Source organism: Giraffa tippelskirchi, chromosome 4 (genome assembly GCF_054371585.1).
Source record: "Giraffa tippelskirchi isolate mGirTip1 chromosome 4, T2T-mGirTip1v1.2.pri, whole genome shotgun sequence".
NCBI classification, from domain to species: domain Eukaryota; kingdom Metazoa; phylum Chordata; class Mammalia; order Artiodactyla; family Giraffidae; genus Giraffa; species Giraffa tippelskirchi.
Window position 1 is genome coordinate 95,066,575 of NC_137278.1, and position 21,323 is coordinate 95,087,897.

Here is a 21,323-nt window from a genome sequence, read left to right on the forward strand (position 1 = left end):
CTGAGCAACCAATTTATGAACCTTTCTCACACACGGGAGAGAAAGAAACTAGAGAAACTCGTATTTTTAATGAAAGAAAAACAAAACTCCATGAGATAGAAAAAAAAAAATAACTAATTTAACCTAGAGGTTCCATCTGTGGATTTTATATTGAAGGGGTGGTTCACATGTATCTGTGCATGTGATATATTCCTAATGTCTGATAGAGCGATGAACCAAGAAAGAAACAAGAACAGAGATTTCAACACGTGCAGAACATTGACGGTCATCTGGTTTCATACACCTGTCCTTCAGAGGCCCTCATTTTATAGAAAAGACACTGAGACCAGGATGAGACAAGTGGGTGCCATAGTTCAGAGCGAAATGGAACTGGGGTGACAGATATGTTCATTATCTTGATGGTGATGATGGTGTCAAAGTGCATACCTATGTCACAACCTGTGTGTGTGTGTGTGCTCAGCTGCTCAGTCATGTCCGACTCTTTGCGATCCCATGGTCTGTAGCCTGTCAGGCTCTTCTGTCCATGGGATTTTCCAGGCAAGAATACTGGAGTGGGTTGCCACTTCCTCCTCCAGGGGATCTTCCCCTGGGTACTTTTTTGAGTCTTTGTATTTGTGAGATGCACGATGAACTATCTACAGATGGGATGAAGTGATTTCTGGGATTTGCTTCAAAATAAACTGGGCAGTGGGGAGCTGGTGGGCATACAGATGCCCAGGGTTCAAATCTGTGTCTTTTGCATCTCCTGCATTGGCAGGCAGATTCTTTACCACCGCATCACCTGGGAAGCCCTATGTCACAACCTACCAAATGCATACTTTAAAAGTGTGCAGTTTACTGTCTGACAAGTGTGCCTCGATAAAACTTTCTTTTTAAACAAGCGAAGGCCAAAATAAAAATGTGTTTTGGGAAAAACCACGACTGGATTGTAGTCTTGAAAAATCCAGAATGTGAGGCATGTGCTTCAGTGAATTAATTATCAAGGAAAACAAAGAGAGGGCTTCCCTGGTGGCTCAGTGGTGGAGAATCCGACTGCTAAGGCAGGAGACACGAGTTCAACCCCTGGTCCAGGAAGATCCTACATACCTAGGAGCAGCTGTGCCTGTGCATCACAACTGTTGAGCCTGTGCCCTAGAGCCTGGGAACTACAGCTGCCGAAGCCCGCACACCCAAGGGCCCTGCTCCGAGAAAAGAGGAGACACCACAATGAGTAGCCCGAGTACCACAACTGGAAAGGAGCCCCCATTCGCCCCCACCTAGAGAAAAGCCCTCACGCAGCAACAAAGACCCAGCGCAGCCAAAAATAAATAAATAAATAAAAATAAAAACAAAGAGAGGAGGGGAACCCATAAATCAAAACAAATGTAAGGGACACAGCTATCAAACACAATCTGTAGGTTTATCTGGACCAAGGTTCAAACAACCCATCTATAAAATAACATTTATGAGAACATCAGGAAAGTTTATACAATGACAATATATCTGATGGTATTAAGGGCTTAATTTTTTAAAAACTGTGATAATTGCATTGTGGTTTTGCTTAGAAAAAAGGAAACAGTGTTCATGTTTTAGATGTAGAAAAGTATTTGTAGATACACTAGTAGGATGCTTGATATTAATATTTGCTTCAAAATAATCTAGTGGAGGTATTTGAAATACTAAGGAATGATTAAAATTTTGGGTGCGAAAATGATATTCTGGGTACTTTTTTGAGTCTTTGTATTTGTGAGATGCACGATGAACTATCTACAGATGGATGAAGTGATTTCTGGGATTTGCTTCAAAATAAACTGGGCAGTGGGGAGCTGGTGGGCATACAGATGGTGATCATCATTGATGCTGTGAGATGGGCATGTGAGGATCTCATCAGAAGTTCCTTTCTACTTCGGTATGTATTTGACATTTTCCTGAGCATAAAGCTTAGAAATCAAGGTCATGAAATTATGGATTCAAGTCTGGATTATGAATTGGCATTAAGCCATCACTTAGATAGTTAATAGGGACCTGGGCATGCCTGCACACACAGATCATCAGCTGAAAAGGGAGACCCACACTTGCTTCTAGGGTTGCATGAGACTTTGGAAAGTCAGATATACAGAGGACTGTCCAGAAAGCTATCAAAAAAAGAAACCTAGTGTCTCTGAAGACAGACTAAAGCCGTGTAACTTCCACTACCATCAGAAGCCTTCACACACTGTATTTAAACTGAAATAAACGTGCTGGTATTTAAAAATGAAAAAGATACACACCACTACAATATGAAGCAAAGTTTATAAGAAGCTCATAAATACTTTTGTTTCTGCTTTTTCTACCTCAGTCAAAGGTGATGAGTTTCTCAAAAAAAAAAAAAAACAAACCCTTGAAGTTTGGATTTTCCAGTTTTGCATCACATCCTGCTTCAGGCCACCCTAAAACAAAACAAGAAACAAACAAACAAAACCCGCCATCCTTCCAGTACATTCTTTGGGGTCTGCAGCTTGAAGGCCATTGGTTTTTCCTTTGGCTGAGTTCTCCTGTTTGCATCTCCTTTGTCGATATGTTTATCTTCCTCACTTTCAAACTGCATTTCCCGTCCAGAAACACTACCTCAAGCATTAAATTTAGCACTTTGCACAGAATTCCTCCTGCTGCATCAGGAAACAGAGCTCTCTAAGTGGAGGGTGGGATCCCAGGGTCAAGGTGTTTCCTGGACAACAGCTCGATCTGAGCTCTGTCCAAATTTCCAACTCCCCTGCCATCCACTGAACTCCCCTCCATGTTAGCACATGTGTGATGGTGAACATCCACTAGCAAGCGAGGAACTGATTTCATGGGAGAGTTACCACCTCCTAGTGGCAGCGGAAGTGGATTTTGTTGACCTTCATTTGTATTCTTGTAGACGGTGAATCTAAGTAGCATGTCACCTTGGTATGTGATCTTTCTCTGTTCAACTGCTTAGCTAGTTACTACCATTCATCACTGGTTCACCTTAGGCAATGTTACAGAAGGGATGTACAGAAGAAGACCCTGATGCTGGGAAAGACTAAGGGCAAGAGGAGAAGGGGCAACAGTGATGAGATGTTTGGATGGCATCACCAACTCAATGGCCATGAGTCTGAGCAAATTCCAGGAGATGGTGAAGGACAGGGAAGCCTGGCGTGCTGCAATCCATGGGGTTGCAAAGAGTCGGACGTGACTGAGTGACTGAATGGCAACAACAGAAGGGATGGTTTCTTCCCCTCTTGAGAACAGACCCAGTTGAATGGTAGATACAGCAGTCAGGTGATCAAAATATCAGGGTGGTTACTAATAAAAGCTAGGTTGGAGGATAAGGTGCAGGAGGGGAGCTCCCATTGACTTCCTAACATGCTCTCCATCTCACTTTCACCCTTGTCCTCCAAGCCCCACAGCCTGGTTACAAAGAGCCCACATGCTGGGTTTGCAAGCACATCCTCTAAGCCGAGACTGTGCCTTACACTGGCCTGTGGCAGAGAGGGAAGAAGAGAGATTGATTCCTCTGTGCTTAGAGTCTTGTAATAGGTTAGATCCTACCAGTGGACAACATGAACCGATGACTGTCACCAATGAATCGAGTAAGGAGCAGGGCAAGAGGCAAGGGTATGTCACCTCACAGGTACTGGGAGGAGTGGTATGAGTGCCCCTTTCTAGGCTTTCTTTTTTCAGCTGTGCCACACAGCATGTGGGATCTTAGTTTCCTGACCAGGGATCAAACCCATACACCCTGCACTTGAAGCACAGAGTCTTAACCACTGGACCACCAGAGAAGTCCCTGAGCATCCGTTTCTAGTAGATGAGTGTGTCCTGGAGGTGGGAGGTGGGAGGTGGGAGGTGGGAGGTGGGAGAGAGGGTTGCAGTTAAAGGAATGCAGGAAAGGAAACCAGGCATCAAGCTTCCCATCCTAGGGATCAGAAACCTAAAGAAGGGATAAGACCAAGAAGTGGTTGGTGTCAAATGAGTTATTTATTAGTTCAGTTAACTAATAAGTGATAGTCTTTCATCTTACAGCTTTGCTGCCTGTATACCTAATCAGATCCTCAGTGGTGAAGCAGAAGGTTAGTGGGAGTTGTTTTTTAAACATGGAGCCAGAGTATAAAAAGGAAATCCAGTTTCTTGCTCAGAACCTAGGAGCAAAACTGGACAACTGACCCTATGATGGTCTTGGCAGTAAGCTGATACACGTGAGAAATGACATGGTTTTGAGCAACCTCTTAATTCAACTCAAATGTTTGTGGTCTCACTCCAGCAGATGGAAAAGGAAGTGAAGTGCTTATGTACTGAAATCATTGTCATTATACCTAGAATTGTTATTGCTGTTGTTTAATCGCTCAGTCGTGTCCGACTGTTTGCAACCCCACGGACTATAGCCTACCGGGCTTCTCTGTCCATGGGATTTCCCAGGCAAGAATACTAGAGTGGGTTGCCATTTCCTTCTCCAGGGGATCTTCCTGATCCAGATATCAAATCCACGTCTCCTGCATTGCAGGCAGCTTCTTTACCACTGAGCTACCTGGGAAGCTTTATATGGTACATAATGGGGAAGAGGCACCCACACACCACCCATGAGTGTTGCACCCATGAAGATCCACCCAGAAGCCTGGCACCAATGAAGGATGGAGTAGAGTTTGTTTGCAATCTACGTGTCAGGGAGTCCATGACAATGCAGAATGTCAGCTGCAAACTATCCTTGCAGCTCAGAGCTATGGAACCAGCCTCACCGTCCTTTTGGTTCAGAAAATGGGACAAATTGTGAATGAGCCATATAATTGCGTGGACTCATTCTTATCAAGTCTACAGTATTATACAGAATCACTACAGGGCTTTTTCTAGCCTGGCAAGGGGAACAGAGCATAGAAAATGAGCTTCTTTATTTTAAAAGTTAAATAGCTTCGCCCTTGCCCATCATCCCTTTAAGTTGAGAAATATACAAAGAAAAAGAAAGGAAGGGATGAACTAAGGCGGCATTAGCAACACCAACCAACCACAAATAGCTGGACAACTTGATCCAAATTCCAGCTCTTGATGGAATTTTACTTAACAGATTCCTGTGGTCTCCAGTTCCCAGGATCCCTGACATTAGGGTAGGGCTTCCCATGGTGTATTTATCTACCCATTCTTGAGGCAGAGACACAGTGAGGAGGAGAGGGCTAGGAAGGGGAAAGTTCCCTCCATCCAAGTCCATAGGGGGATGAGGCCCTATTTAGGGAAGCTCTTGTTTTATCCAGAGTCTCATTTGTCTCTGGTTTCCAAGAGCTGGAGAAAGAGAGGTGGAAGGAAGGAGAGAGGGAGAAAGAATTCTTCATGACTGTGGAAGCAGAAGACAATGTCCACTCTCAACAGGCCTCGGGTTTGAGATGTTACCCCAGGAACAGGACAGGATGTCCCCCATCTTCACTGTGGTTCGACACGGAGGAGAACGACTATTCTCTGGGCAAAGGTCACTGCCCAATTTGGGCGCCGGCCTGTGCTTTGGTTTTCATTCCCCATGAGAATGAATCAACTCAGCCATGGACACTGCATACTGACCACACTAAAAGGATTCAAAGACAGGACAGCAGTGAGGACTAGTGATCCCTACAAGGAAGGCTTCGGGACAGAGGAAGTGCTTCAACTGGACCCTTGGGATATTTATGGAAGGATCATTTCTCTAAAGCTCAGTTTCCTCATCTTTAAAATGAAGAAAGTGGGGGACTTCCCTGGAGGCCCAGTGGTTAGGATTTCACCTTCTAATGCAGGAGGTTGTGGGTTTGGTCCTTGGGCAGGGAGCTCTAAGGGGGCCTCCGCGATGGCTCAGCAGGTAAAGAATCCGCCTGCAATGTAGGAGGTGCAGGAAACATGGGTTCGATCCCTGGGTCAGGAACAGCCCCTGGAGGAGGAAATGGCAACCCACTCCAGTATTCTTGCTTGGGAAATTCCATGGACAGAGGAGACTGGTGGGCTGCAGTCCAGGGGGTCGCCAAGAGTCAGATACGACTGAGCGACCAAACAACAACAAGGTTACAACTCATGATTGTTCCCTGGCTTCGTCATTCTCAGGCCTCTAACTTTCAAGAGTTGTCACAAAGCTACAGAGGGCAGTAAAGAAGGACTCAGACCCTGGGGCTCCACCAGGTGCTTTCAGAGCCCAGTTGTTAGTTATTAGCTGGGGACTCCTGGTGGGTCACTTTCTCAACTCTATAATGTAGCCTGGAACAGTTAATGAACTATACAATGAATAGTTAATGAAACAGTATATGCCCAGGGACTGAACCATTGAACAAGGGTGTTCTTTTATTTTTTTTGGCTGCGCTATGTCTTCATTGCTGCACATGGGCTTTCTCTAGCTGCAGCAAGCTGGGGCTACTCTCTAGTTGCTGTGTAAGGGCTTCTCACTGCAGCAACTTCTCTTGTCACAGAGTGCAGGCTCCAGACTGGCTGGCTTCAGTAATTGCAGCTTGCAGGCTTAGTTGCTCTGCAGTATGTGGCATCTTCCTGGACCAGGGATCAAACTGTCCCCGCATTGGCAGGTGGATTCTTAACCACGGGACCACTGAAGTTCTGAGGAAGTGTTCTTGTTCATCGTCTTTTAAGGACACAGCCATGCCAGCCATTAAGTGGTCACCATTCTCCCACTGAGGGATGCTGAAAAATTTGAAGTCATGAGCATTAAAATATATAAACATCTATCAACTAATACACTGGAGCTCTATCTACCAGTCTCTGCTGAGGATGGCTACACTGGGGAAAATGTCTCCTGGGGAAGATTTTTTACCATTTCATCAACTAAACCCTCTTAGGTGGCACTAGTGGTAAAGAACCCTCCTGCCAATGCAAGAGACTGAGAGACTCAGGTTCAATCCCTGGGTCGGGAAGATCCCCTGGAGGATGGCATGGCAACCTGCTCCAGCATTCTTTCCTGGAGAATCCCATGGACAGAGGAGCCTGGCAGGCTATAGCCCACATTAATGGGGCTGCAAAAGAGTCAGACGTGACTGAGCAACTAAATGCAAACACACATGCAAACACACAATGTAAAAATGGTCAAAGATGTGAACTGAAATTTCACTAATGAAGTTAAACAAATGGCTAATAACAACATCATTAGTTATTAGAGATATGCAAGTTAAAACCACAATGAGATGGTACTATTCACTCACTAGGATGGTGTTAATAAAAAATCAAGCATGACAAAGATATTGAGAAACTGTATCCCTCATATGTTGCCAGTGAGAATTGAAAATGGTGCTGACACTTTGGAAAACAGTCTGGTGTTTTCATAGAAAGTTAAATTTGCCACTTGATTCAACAATTCCACTCCTAGGAATCTACCCAAGAGAGATGAAAACACATGCTCACACAAAGATGCATATGCAGATGTTCAGAGCAGTATTATTCATAAAAACACCAAACTAGGAACAATCCAAATGCCCATTAATTGATGAATAAATAAACAAAACACAACAGAATATTAAGCAATAAAAAGGAAAAAACTACTAATACATCCTTTGACATACATGAATCTCAAAAACACAGCTAAAATAGAATGAAAGAAGCCAGACACAAAGGCTAAATATTATATGATTCCATTTGTATTATGTGTCTAGAAAAAGCAAATTTATAGAGGCAGAAAGCAGATTAGCGGCTGCCTAATTAACCTAATCAACTGCAAACAGGTAAGAGGGAACTTTTTGGGCTGACGGAAATGTTCTAAAATTGGATTGTGGCGATTGTCAGACAACTCCATAAATTTGTTAAAGATCATTGAATTGTACACTTATGATGAGTGAATTTAAAGGTATATAGGTCATGCCTCAACAAGATGGTTTAAAAACTTGAAAACGTGAAACAGATCTAAAAATTCAACTGAAATCCAATTGACTCTATTTTTTTATGAAACATTTCTGCTGCTGAAGTGAATTTAGAATTTGGAATGAGTATGCAAATCTAATTGATAGATCTCCAAGAAGACCAGTCTTAGGTACACAATGATATTTAAAGAGATAAATATTCAGTAAACTCTGTTGTCTCTACAGCAATTTACTATTTGCTATGCTTTGTTCAGTGCAAGCTGCGGCCCTTCTCAGGGGGTATTACTGCTCGGTATAAGTAATAATTAATTAAGAGCTCAACTCTGAGCTAGAAGCTAGCAGAAAGGCAAAGAAAGGCAAACAGATGTCCCCAAAATGACTTTGATTCTTCTAGCAAGTTTCCTAATTACCACTAATACCAACAGGTGCCGTGGGCTGGAAAATACTCACTTCCTGTCAAGAATAGCAATAAAATAATTGGCCAGAAAAAGGAAAAACCCATTAATTCTTATGTACTAGCAGTTGAAATGTGTAAGCATAAAACTCAGCTCATGCAATGAATCAGGGCTGATCATCATGACCACACAGGGAGGATGTTAGGGACTACTGAAAGAAGAAAATGGGGAGACTCCCCAGGAGGTCTGGTGGTTAGGGCTCTGTGCTTCCATGGCAAGGGGCACAGTTTTGATCCCCAGTTGGGGAACTAAGATCCTATAAGCCTCAAAGCCAAAAAATAAATAAATAAATATAATTTTTTAAAAAAATGAAGAAAATGACTTGGGGGACAGATTTGCACTATCAGATATTAAGGTTATTTTGGAACACTAATAAATTCAACAGAATAGACCAGGGAAACCAGAAACCAAAACAGAACCACATGATATTGTATCACAATGGAACAAAAACACAATACATTATACTACAACAATGAAATGAAGCATACCAAAAACTCAGGTAGAAAACAATTGAAAGTAAGTTCAGTAAATTTTTTTTATAAATGTCCAGATAGTAAATATTTGATGCTTTGTAGACTATATCAAACACTATAATAAATGAAATGGCAGGCCACAAAACAGAAGTAAATATTTATAACCTATATAACCAATAAAGGATTAGAATGCAGAATATGTTAAAAGTACTGACAAGTAATTACTTGCTAAAAAGTAATTACTGACTGTAATTAGCCCCCAACTAAAATAAATAAATTTTTAAAAAAAAATAAAAAAAAAAATTAAAAAAGTACTGACAAATCAATAAGAAAAAGACAAATGCAACAGAAAAATGGACAAAGAGTGCAACAATCTCTCCCCAGAAAAGGGAACTGCAAATGATCAACGATCATATGAAGAGATGATCAACATCTTTAGTAACCAGGGAAATGGAAAATCAAGCCATAGCAAGATATCATTTTGTCCCTAGTTGACTGGCAGATGTAGAAAAGACTGAAATAAGCGAACACTTATATATGCTGGTAGAGGTATAAACTGGTTAAAAGAAAGCACAGTAAGACACCTTTTACATAAATTTAGCATACATTCCTAGGGTTCTTATAGTTTCTGGTACTTCCCCAAGGCTCAGAAATTTGCCAGAGTCGCACCGCTAGTGAGAGTTTCCAAATCCTTCATTCCTTCCACTTGACCTCCGTAAACATAAACACACACACACCCTGGAATCTTTCTCCAGGACTCCCAATCTCTTCCCCACCAAACTTCCCAAACACTCTGCATCTGGGTCTTCCATTGGCCGGATGCACTGGTCACCTCTCTTGTTGTTGTTTAGTTGCTCAGTCATGTCTGACACTTTGCGACCCCATGGACTGTAGCCCGCCAGGCTCCTCTGTCCATGGGATTCTCTAGGCCAGAATACTGGAGTGGATTGCCATTCCCTTCTCCAGGGATCAAATCCACATCTCCCGCATTGCAGGCAGATTCTTTATCATCTGAGCCACCAGGGAAGCCCTATTTGCCTTGTTAACTCTCTAGATACAGACCGCCCCCTTTCTTTAATCACATATCACCACCCAGTCTGAGCTCCAAACTTCAGGCTTCCAGTGTCAGCAGTGGGAAGGCACTCAGTAAATATTTGTCAGCTGACCAGTCAGTATTTTTCCTGATGCCATTATGGAAGAGAACACTGGACTTGGCCACTTCCAACAGTTCTACATGAAATATCAAGTTCCTTGCCTTCCCACGTTCATGTTCAAGTGCTCTGATTCCTTCTGGTCAGCAGAAGGTCTTGAAGGTCAGCCTGGGTCTTGAAGCCTCAAGGCAGACAGCACACCGGGCAGCCCAGAGACAATTTTCTTGTGACATCCCAAGTGCCCAACACAAACCCTTTTTGTCACTCAGAAGGAAGAGCCCCTCCCCCTCCACAGAAGACCAGGTGGCTTGTTTTCAAATATGCTAATTTCCCAGCTTCCAAATTTTCAGCTCAAGCCCCGATTTTTGCCTGACTTGAAAATAAAGCCCTGACACTACGGACTTGAATGGGAATGCTGGCAACACTGAGCATTAAGAACCAACCACTATTCCAGGAAAGGAAACACATGGAGAGGCAGCAGGCAGAGTTCCAACCTGCACACAGTAGGACCGCCTCTTTCCAGCCTGGCCATTGTGTGGCCACACAGACCCAGGTTCTGACCTGATGTCTACACTGTGGGCTTGAGGAAATGAGATCCCATCTTCTTGTTCTCTCTGGATAAACTGGAGCTAGTTTGGGAATTCCTTGGTGGTCCAGTGGGTAGGACTTGGCACTTTCACTGCCAAGGGCACAGGTTCAATCCCTGGTTAGGAAACTAAGATACCATAAGCCACATAGTGTGACCAAAAAAAAAAAAAGAAGTGGATTTAGTTTTGCCTCTTTAAGTTATGTTGGAGGGAGAGCCTGGACCCTGAACTTGGGAGGAACCATTTCTGAAGTTCCACGTAAGGCACATGCGTGTGGACCCAGGCCTGGATGCTGTCTACTTGACGTGCAATTTCCCTCTTGCCAGCTGTCCACTCTGAAAGGAGCGCAGGCTGCATTTAAGACCACTTGTCCTGGGTGACGCTGAGAGCTGCCTCCCTAATCTGAGATCTGGGCCCTGATTCAAATGTTAACAGCTCTGTCTGGATAGCAGCCTTAATGAGCTGCGTTGGCGGAGGCGGCTCCTCTGATTCTCACAGGAATGAATGAGATACTTTTCCATGTCTTCATCTCCTTGGATGGAAATTTACCAGTGAGGTTGATGTGATTGTCCTTATTTTAGAGAGGAGGACACTGAGCCTCAGAGAGGTTAAATCAGTGTCATGAATTGACCCCAACTACGGTGTTAATTCAAAAAACTAAGATTATGGCATCTGGTCGCATCACTTCATGGCAAATAGATGGGGAAAAAATGAAACAGTGGAAGATTTATTTTCTTGGGCTGCAAAATCACTGCAGATGGTAACTTCAGCCGTGAAATTCAAAGACACTTGCTCCTTGCAAGAAAAGCTATGACACACCTAGATAGAATATTAAAAAGCAGAGGCATCACTTTGCCAACAAAGATCCATATAGTAAAAGCTATGATTTTTCCAGTAGTCATGTGAGAGTTGGATCATGAAGATGGCTGAGCGCCAAAGAATTCACGCTTTCAAACTATGGTGCTAGAGAAGACTCTTGAGAGTCCCTTGGACAGCAAGGAGATCAAACCAGTCTGTTCTAAATGAAATGAACACTCATTGTTCATTGGAAGGACTGATGCTGAAGCTGAAGCTCCAATACTTTGGTGACCTTACGCAAAGAGCTGACTCATTGGAAAAGATCCTGATGCTGGGAAAGATTGAGGGCAGGAGGAGAAGAGGGCGACAGAGGACAAGCTGGTTGGATGGCATCACTGACTCAATGGACATTAGTTTGAGCAAACTCCTGTAGATGGTGAAGGACAGGGAAGCTCGGCGTGCTGCAGTCAATGAGGTCTCAAAGAGTCAGACACGACTGAGTGACTGAACAACAACAAAGTGTTAATAAGTGAGAGAGAGAAGATTCAAAACCAACAGTGAGGGAGTTCCCTGGTAGTCCAGTGGCTAAGACTCCATGTTTCCAATGTGGGGGTCTGGGTTTGATCTCTGGTCAGGGAATAGATCCCACATGCTGCAACTAAGACCGTGGGCAGCAAAATAAATATATATATTTTTAAAGTGTGATGGGATGGGGTTCAGGACACACTGCCCCCAGTTATGGCACCTTGGCATCATGAATGCTTCCAGTTGAAGGCATTTGAGCAAATGGCAGGTGCAGGAAGCTCACTACTCTTTTCCCCAACTCTTCTCCCTTGAGATGGGCCATAAATCCCTTAAGAGGGGTGCCCTCTGCAAACCCCAATGAAGGGAGCAGCCTTTTTCCAAAGACAAAGGGACACCAAAAAGAACCCAAGAGAACAGGCCTGGCTGAGTTTCAACCAGTTTACAACACTTATTTGCCCTGTTTGACCTCCCCTATTAGATGGTAAAGAATCTGCCTGCATTGTGGGATACCTGGTTTTGATCCCTGGATCAGGAAGATCCCCTGGAGAAAAGAATGGCAACCCACTCCAGTAATCTTGCCTGGAGAATTCCATGGACAGAGGAGCCTGGCGGGCTACAGTCCATGGGGTCACAAAGAGAGAAACATGACTGAGCGACTAACACTTTCACTTTCATTTCTACACATCTTCCCGCTCCTCACCAAACCCAGCAGAGAAACACTCAGGTCTGACTGTTTCTCCATGTCTTCTTCCCCTTGTGAAGACTCCCATGTCACGCAAAATTTATACCCAATAAACGTGAGAAATGGAACATTTCCTGCCATATCTGTAAACAAGGATGTCGCAGTCATCAGTGATTACAGACCTCCGATGTGAACTGGTGAGCCCTGAGGACACTCTGGAGGGAAAGAATACTGGCCATCTAGCAGCCACCAGACTGCAGCCACTCCCTATGGTGAGCCCTGAGGAAACTCAGGAGCTGAAAACAGGACACCGGCCCCAGATCGCTGAGGTGTATATCAAAGGAATGATTTCAGTGAGCCCAAACTCTTGCATCTTCCCATACATAGAAAAGTGCTAAATTCCTTAACTTGGGATATCTGGTTTTCTTTAGTTAACAACACTCTTTTGAGGTTCAGACTACCAGCCATTTGTTGCAAAACTTCTATATAACCTGGCTCCCCTCACCTCTCCAGAGCAGCTCTCTCAGGGTCACTTGAGATGCTGTCTCCTGGATGGCATCTGAATTGTCTCCTGATAATTTCCACCAAATAAAACATAACTCTCAATTTTAAGGTTGCGACTACTTTTTTTAAGATTTATTTTATTATTTATTTAATTTTTTGACTGTGGTGAGTCCTCATTCCTGCACCTGGGCTTTCTCTAGTTGTGGTGAGTAGGGGCTAGTCTCTAATTGTGGTGAGTAGGGGCTATTCTCTAGTTGTGGTGAGTAGGGCTATTCTCTAGTTGCAGTGTGTGAATATTTTTTAAGTCAACAGTTGTGTATGCTTTTCTCCTGTTAATTTGTCTTTGTCAGTTTGATTTTCAGACCCAGCCAGGGACCCTAAGAGAGTTCAGAAATACTTTTTCCTCCTCTACAGATGCCACACAGTCCCACCCTTGCTACTCAGAGTGGCGTTCATGGACCAGCATCATCATCATCATCCAGGAATGGCAACCCACTCCAGTATTCTTGCCTGGAGAATCTGCATGGACAGAGGAGCCTGGTGGGCTACAATCCATGGGGTCACAAAGAGTCGGGTATGACTGAGCGATTAACACTTACTTATTAAATTTTAATATCCGTATTAGATATCATGCTATCCAGAGTTGGAGGAAACATTAAACAGAATTTTGCAAACAGAAACCGCCCTGGCTGGTTCAAGGAATTCATGACTGAATTCCTTTCTTACAAAAGAAGGAATTCCTTTCTCACAAAAGCAAAAGTATTCCTTCCCCATCCACCACTCTGGTGCTGACCTCTGGGGAAAGATGGTGACCTGAACACCTGCCTCTGATTCTGGACTTTCCTGAAACACTTCTGAACACGGAGAAAAGATCACAAGGTTTTGGATGCTGGAAAGCATATCAAAGCCAAACCCGGCAGTACAGAGAGCCAAGATTCTCCATCATTGACATTACATCACCCTCAAAATGCCCAGGAAAAGACTGGTCAGGCACTTCTCGGTGGGGGTATGTGTGTGTGTGTAGGGCTACAGGGTGTTGGATAAGGGGTTAGATCTGCAGGTTAGGGTTCCAGGAGCCAAGGGAAGGGGGGGCTGCCCTACTGCAGCCCCCCGTGGGCACATGTGTCATTTGCCCACCTCTCAGGGCAGATCCCCTCTTAAGTTTGCTGATGGTCCCGTCTGCTTTGTCCATAGACTAGACCTCCAGTTTTCTTACAGAACTGGAGAGGCCGTTGGAATACAGGGGACCCACAGACCTCCAAAATGTATGGCAAATCCATCTCTTTCTCTCCATCCCCACAACTACTGCCCTAGTTTGGCTGCCATCACCTCCTGCCTCCTGACTGCCCATCCTACTTCATTCCCATCCTCCAGGGTCAGGCCCCTGCTTCACACCCTCCAGTCGTTTTCCACTGCTTCTTGGATAGAACAAAATCTTTCACTTGGCCTCCCAGGCCCAGGCTGACCCACCCCTTCCTCCAGCCTCTGGTTTGTCTTCCAGCCACCTGGTTACTCCTTCTCCCTTCTGCCCCTGGGCCCCTGCTCACAGCATCCTTCCTTCTGTCCATCCTTGATATTACAGACTGAATGTTTGTATCCTTCCCAAATCCACATGTTGAAGCCCCAGTCCCTAGTGTTTGGAGTATTTGGAGACAGGGCCATTATGGAGGTTATTAAAGTTACATGAGGTCATAAGGATGGGATGCTGATCCAATAGAATTCATGTCCATATAAAACGAAAACACCATGGGCCACCAGGGTTCCCCCACCCCACCAGGTGAGGACACAGCAGGAAGACAGCCAGCCATCTATACCACCTACAAGCTAGGAAGGGAGCCTTATTAAAAGCCAGATTGGCTGGAGCTCTCATCTCAAGAAAGGTGAGAAACAAATGTCTGTTGTCTATTCTGTTATGGTGGGGCTTCCCAGACGGCTCAGTGATAAAGAACCCGCCTGGCATGCAGGAGATGTGGGTTTGATCCCTGGGTCAGGAAGATGCCCTGGAGAAGGAAATGACTCCCTACTCCAGTATTCGTGGCTGGGAAATCCCATGGACAAAGGAGCCTGGCAGGCTACAGTCCATGGTGTCACGAGAGCTGGACATGACTGAGTGACTGAGCACACACACGCGCGCGTACACACATATTCTGTTATGGCAGCTCTAGCTGACGAATATACTCAACTAACCTCTATACTTCAGGTCTCTATTTAAAGCACTTCTGATTCCCCACTCCTGTGCCACACTCCCATTTGGACAGGACCCCTGATTCTCAGTGTTGCAGCAGTGGTATTCTCCTTTGTGGTACTTTTCACAATAGCCTTAATTGATTGTGTAATTATCAGGGCTTCTCCACTAGCTCATGCTTGCTAAAGGTGGAGATAGCATCTGGGTCATTCAGTGATGTAAACCCAGCGTCTGGCACACAGGATCCAGAGCATAGTAGATGCTCTATAAATATTTTTAAGATGTCATCATGAAAGTTGTCCCTGAATTTGAAGAAATCTTCTGGAGCAGTTTTTAAAATGTTGTTTCTAATTCTACAACCTTATAGGAGAAAGGACACCAGCCTTAGAGTTTGTATCACCCTTCTTACTTTGTAATACAGAACTCAGTTCAAATACATATATCAGCTTTATGAACTTTATCAGCTAAAATACATATATTTATGTTGTAGTTGTTGGTGCTGTTGTAAAGATTTTTTTTTTAATGTGGACTATTTTTAAAGTCTTTATTGAATTTGTTACAATATTGCTTCTATTTTATGTTTTGGTTTAGGGGTCATGGGTCATGTGGGATCTTAGCTTCCCTACCAGGGATCAAACCAGCACCCTCTGCATGGAAGGCAAAGTCTTAACCACTGGACCACCAGGGAAGTCTCAGTGCTGCCTTATATTCTGCCAGTTTTACTGCATAGAAAGGATGCTAGAAAAATCTCCCAGTAGAACCAAGGCCTCCCAGGGAATGCTGTCTTATCACTTGGCTTTTTGCTTGTGGTTACCAGAATGTCCCTTCAAGTGGTTCAAGCCCGTGGGCCTGGAGTTGTATACAAAATGGTACAGTGTGTGACAGTTTGAATGTAGGTCAAATGCTAGATCCAAGAGACCAGCCCGTGAGTGACCATCAGTGATGCAATCTGAGGGGATGACAGTTCATCTGGGCAAGTGCGGGCTAGTCCTGGAGCGCCCAGCCTCTCTCCGCAGAGCCATGACTACAGCCAGCTAATCCCACAGAAAAAGCAGCTCTCTGGCCTTCCACTGACCTGAGCTATTCTGTGTACGGCCCAGTATCTATTAACATGAGTGGGATCGTCTATTGTCATAAACCAAATGTTTGACTCCCTCAAAATTCATATTCACAAGGCTGAAGCCTTTATCCCCAGTGCAATGGTCTTTGGAGGTGGGGCCTTTGGGAGGTAATTAGGTTCAGCTGAGGTCATGATGATGGGACCCCCTCGCCATGAAGGCATTAGTGACCTTATAAGAAGAAGAGACCAGGGACATCCCTGGTGGTCCAGTGGCTAAGACTCCACACCCCCAGTGCAGGGGCCCTGGGTTCAACCCCTGGTCAGGGAACTGGATCTCACAAGACACAACTAAGAGTCCTCATACCAAGGTGAAGGCCCTGCATGCTATAGATAAGACCCAGTGTAGCCGAACAAATAAATAAAAATATTAAAAAGAAGAATAAGAAGTCACCCTGTCTCTAGGCACAAGGAGGATATGGATGAAGATAGCTGTCTCAGGGCAGGAAGAGAGCCCTGACAAGGAGCTGAACTCACAGCACCTGGGTTTGGACTTCCCAGTCTCCAGAACCATGAGAAATCAACTTCTGTTGTTTTAGCTACCCAGTCTGAAGTACTTTGTTATAGCAGCCCAAACATATTAAGACCCCCCCCCTCCAGCCACCCCACCTCCCACGCCTGCACTGTATTCTCTCTGGTCTGGAGATGGCTTACTTCCTCCCAGAGTCTCCATGTAAGGCAGTTACTGAGTTCACATTTTGTTTTTTCATTTATTTTTTATTTTTTAAAGTTCTGGCAGCACTGACTCCTCGTTGCAGCTCGCAGCCTTCTCTAGTTGTGGCACGCAGGTTCCAGAGCATGGGCTCAGCCCTTGCAACGCATGGGCTTAGTTGCCTTGCGGCACGTGGGATCTTAGTTCCCCAACCAGGGATCAAACCCATGTCCCCTGAATGGGAAGGCAGATTCTTAGCCACTGGACCACCAGGGAAGTCCCTGAGTTTACTTTTGTTTGACTCCTACCTGGGGACACTGTCTGTGTAAAGACTCACTTTGAGGAAAGTACCTGCCCTTAATCTCACTCAATAAACTAGAAAATTAGTTTTTAGGGAAAACATTACCTAACAACCTTCATAAGCACAGAGACAGACAGAGGTCACCCTTTTCACTATTTTTAATGCCTGCGTGTCCTCCTGATTTCTCTCAGGTGACTGAGTCATTCCCTAATATTGGTCCAATTTTCTGAACATTTTTATACTGGTCACTTTATTCTAACTTTCAGATTGTTCCTCAGAGAAAAGTTTCCTGGTTCAAGCGTTTGAGTTATTTCACGGCTCTTCTATGAAGCCACATCGCTTCACGAAGCCACAACTTTACGCAGGGTATCAGCCATGCACAGAAGCCCACACGCAGACATCCTAGTTCCCGCTGTCTCTCTTTACTTTAGCCAGTTTATTAGGTGCCTAATGGGCCCTTAGCTTTTTTCTGTTTATTTTCTTTCTAGGAAGAGTCATGTTGAGATGGACAAAATGCCAGCGCTAAGAAAATCAGTTATTGTTCTGCCAACAATCAGAAATCTGTGCCTGAAGACCCGTTATATCTGATGCTGACATAGCACTGTCCCCATTCTCACATCCGCAAGGGATTTATTTTTAATAGTAGTAATGCTTCAGGGGATTTAAGGGGACACATAGTGAAAGGGAAAGCAAACAAGTGAACAGATAAGCAAAGTGTTTCCTTTGACAGAAGGGCCTCCTCCAGTCACAGTGTTCGTCGAAGGCCATCTAGTGGATCCACGTGGGAAAAATGTTCGGTGCTCAGGGGAGACCAGGGCCCCGGGTGCCCAGGGAGGAGAGCGGGCCCTTCAGGACTCAGAGTCCGATTTCTTCCCAGGAAGAAGAGCGGTCAGTCTCCTCGACTCCCATCGGCTCCTATGTCCTGTCATTTCAGATTTCTTGGGGAAGGTGATGGGCCTGACATGCATGTGTGAAGACCAGAAGGGGATGAAAAATAGTTGTTATATCTACTAAACTATGGGCTTTCCTGGTGGCTCATATGGTAAAGAATCTGCCTGCAATGCAGGAGACCCGGGTTTGATCCTTGGGTCAGGAAGATCCCTGGAGAACGGAATGGCAACCCACTCCAGTGTCCTTGCCTGGAGAATTCCATGGACAGAGGAGCTTGGCGGGCTATGGTCCTTGGAGTCACAAAGAGTCACACACAATGGAGCAACTAACACGTTCACTTTTTCTTCCAGACTGCACAAAGTTGGGGACTCGGTTAAAGATATGGACCTCTAACACATACACAGAAGCAATCCATGATTCCTATAAACAGAGATGCCAGTGTTGCAGGGTTTTATTCATTCACCAAATATTACTTGAGTTCCCAGTATGTGGGCATTATCATGTGCATTGATAGCTGCAGCTTTGACCTAATGCCTAAGGGAAGGAAAAGGCTTCACCCATGTAAAATTAGCTAAAGGGAAAAGGCAGTGAGATGTCACCCTGCAATAGAGAATCAGGGAAGAAGCTTCCATGGGGAGGTGGGATTATTTTCCTCTTTGGGTTTATTTTTGGTTAATGTTAAACAAAATAATACACACTTATGAAACTTCAAAAAAAGCAGAAGGGAACTTTCTCCTCACTTCCCCATGTACTTCCAGTCTCAGCAGGAAACCTCTATTTAGGGTTCACTTGTGTAATTCCTGGAGGTTTTAAACTGGGCCTTAAAGGATGAAAAGGATAGGTCAGTGGGAGGAAATGGGAGAGGGACAGGAGAGTGGGACTCTTTGGAAGGGAAAGGGTTAATTCCAGGTGAGCACTCAGCTGCATTATCATTGTGATATATGAATTTTCTGACAGTCTCAGGCCTTGTGAATTTCTGATAGTACTTATAATTTAAAAAAAGAGAGAGAGACAGAGAGGGGAAAAAGAACTAGTTAATTTATTCCAGATACCTGGCTTTTTTCAAATTCCCCAGATATTTTTTTTCTCCTTTGGTTTGACCACAAAGTGAACCCAAGAGTATGAATCATCAGCCTTCATCTCATGAATGTTTTATTCCAAGAACTTTCAGAACTTTTTATATTGCATTCAAATCCTCAGGCAACTCAGTATTCTCCTGCTCTTGCTGGCCTTGGAAGGAAGGGCTCTGTTTATTTGTAAGTGTGGGGGCACCGGCTCTGCAGCAGTTAAGTTAGGATTTAACTCCCAACTCAGCTGAGTTGGAGTACGAGCAGCCTCACTCTCTGCAGACCTCCTGTACTAGCCTCTGTGCCCTTCCTCTGGACAACTGTACCTACATCTGCCAGAAGATTTAGCAATCCATAGCAAATTGCTATTAGTTATTGGGCTACGTCTCTTGGACAGCCAGGAGATCAAACCAGTCAATTTCAAAGGAAATCAAACCTGAATATTTATTGGAAGGACTGATGCTGAAGCTGAAGCTCCAATAATTTGGCAACCTGATGCGAAGAACCCATTCATTGGAAATAAGACCCTGATGCTGGAAAAGATTGAGGGTGGGAGGAGAAGGGGACAACAGAGGATGAGATGGTTGGATGGCATCACTGACTCAATGGACTCAAGTTTGAGTAAATTCCAGAAGATGGTGAAAGACAGGGAAGCCTGGTGTGCTGCAGTTCATGGGATGGAAAACAGTCAGACATGACTGAGCAACTGAACAACAACAACAAATACAGCCCATAATATCCAGGCAGCCAGTCTACTCCCTGGAGTGAGCTTAGTGCCTCAGACCTCTGACATTTGCAGAAGGAATATATGAATAATGACCAAAGAAATTCTCTATCCAGGAAGCGATCACTGAGTCCAGAGCATCAGCCACCAGCCACATGTGATAAAGTGCTAGGGCACCCACAGCTGGGCAGTCTCCCCAGGCAGGAAGTTGGACTTCGCCTCCCTGGTGGGTGTCCCAGCTCACTCACCCTGGAGGAGACTTAGAACTTTATAGTCTTCAGTGGCCCCATGCAGGGCACACCCTCCCTGAGCCTCTCCGGGCCACCACTTCTGCAGTCAGCGGTGACCACAGTCAGGGTGTCCCACAAAATCCGCATTAGCATACTTCCTGGGTGGTGTCACCCTCACTCCCTCCCAACCTTCAGAGGGACCCAGCCCACCGTACAGAGCGCGGACAGCCAAGCACAGTGGACAGCCTAGCATCCGAGTCTGCCCAGACCCTGTGCCACTGACCTGTTGGCCCACATTTCCTGTCTCTTTTCCTTAGCTCTTTAGGCCCTTGATGTCCTACTCAGGCCCTCAGGTTCTCTGTGTTACTGGCTGCTGCTACCAGAACAATTCCTCTAAAACTGCTGGAGAGGGGTATTGGAGGGGCATGGAAGAAGGGGAGGGTGTGACAGATCAGGAGAGTAACACTGACATATATACATCCCCATGTGTAAAGTAGATAGCTAGTAGGAGCCTGCTATATAACACAGGGAGCTCAGCCTAGCACTCTGTGATGACCCAGAGGAGTGGGATGGGGGAGCAGATGGGAGGGAGGCTAAAGAGGGAGGGAATATATGTATCAGTTCAGTCAGTTCAGTCGCTCAGTCCTGTCCGACTCTTTGCGACCCCATGAACCGCAGCACGCCAGGCCTCCCTGTCCATCACCAACTCCCTGAGTCCACCCAAACCCATGTCCATTGAGTCAATGATGCCATCCAGCCATCTCATCCTCTGTCATCCCTTTTTCCTCCTGCCCTCAATCCTTCCCAGCGTCAGGGTCTTTTCCAATGAGTCAGCTCTTCGCATCAGGTGGCCAAAGTACTGGAGTTTCAGCTTCAACATCAGTCCTTCCAATGAACAACCAGGACTGATCTCCTTTAGGATGGACTGGTTGGATCTCCTTGCAGTCCAAGGGACTCTTAAGTCTTCTCCAACACCACAGTTCAAAAGCATCAATTCTTCGGCGCTCAGCTTTCTTTATAGTCCAACTCTCATATTCATACATGACTACTGGAAAAACCATAGCCTTGACTAGGTGGACCTTTTTTGGCAAAGTAATGTCTCTGCTTTTTAACATGCTGTCTAGGTTGGTCATAACTTTCCTTCCGAGGAGTAAGCGTCTTTTAATTTCATGGCTGCAGTCACCATCTGCAGTGATT

General features: G+C 44.9%; 1 long non-coding RNA gene and 1 other non-coding gene across 2 annotated transcripts in view; one reads left to right on the plus strand and one right to left on the minus strand.

Annotated features, from left to right (window-relative positions):
* The window catches only part of LOC145547400 (uncharacterized), a 108,423-nt gene that overhangs the window by 22,803 nt on the left and 64,297 nt on the right, over positions 1–21,323 (minus strand). The gene's annotated exons all lie outside the window — the stretch shown is intronic.
* TRNAE-UUC (transfer RNA glutamic acid (anticodon UUC)) lies at positions 10,506–10,578 on the plus strand. The gene has a single exon. It is a non-coding gene; the product is annotated as a tRNA-Glu (tRNA).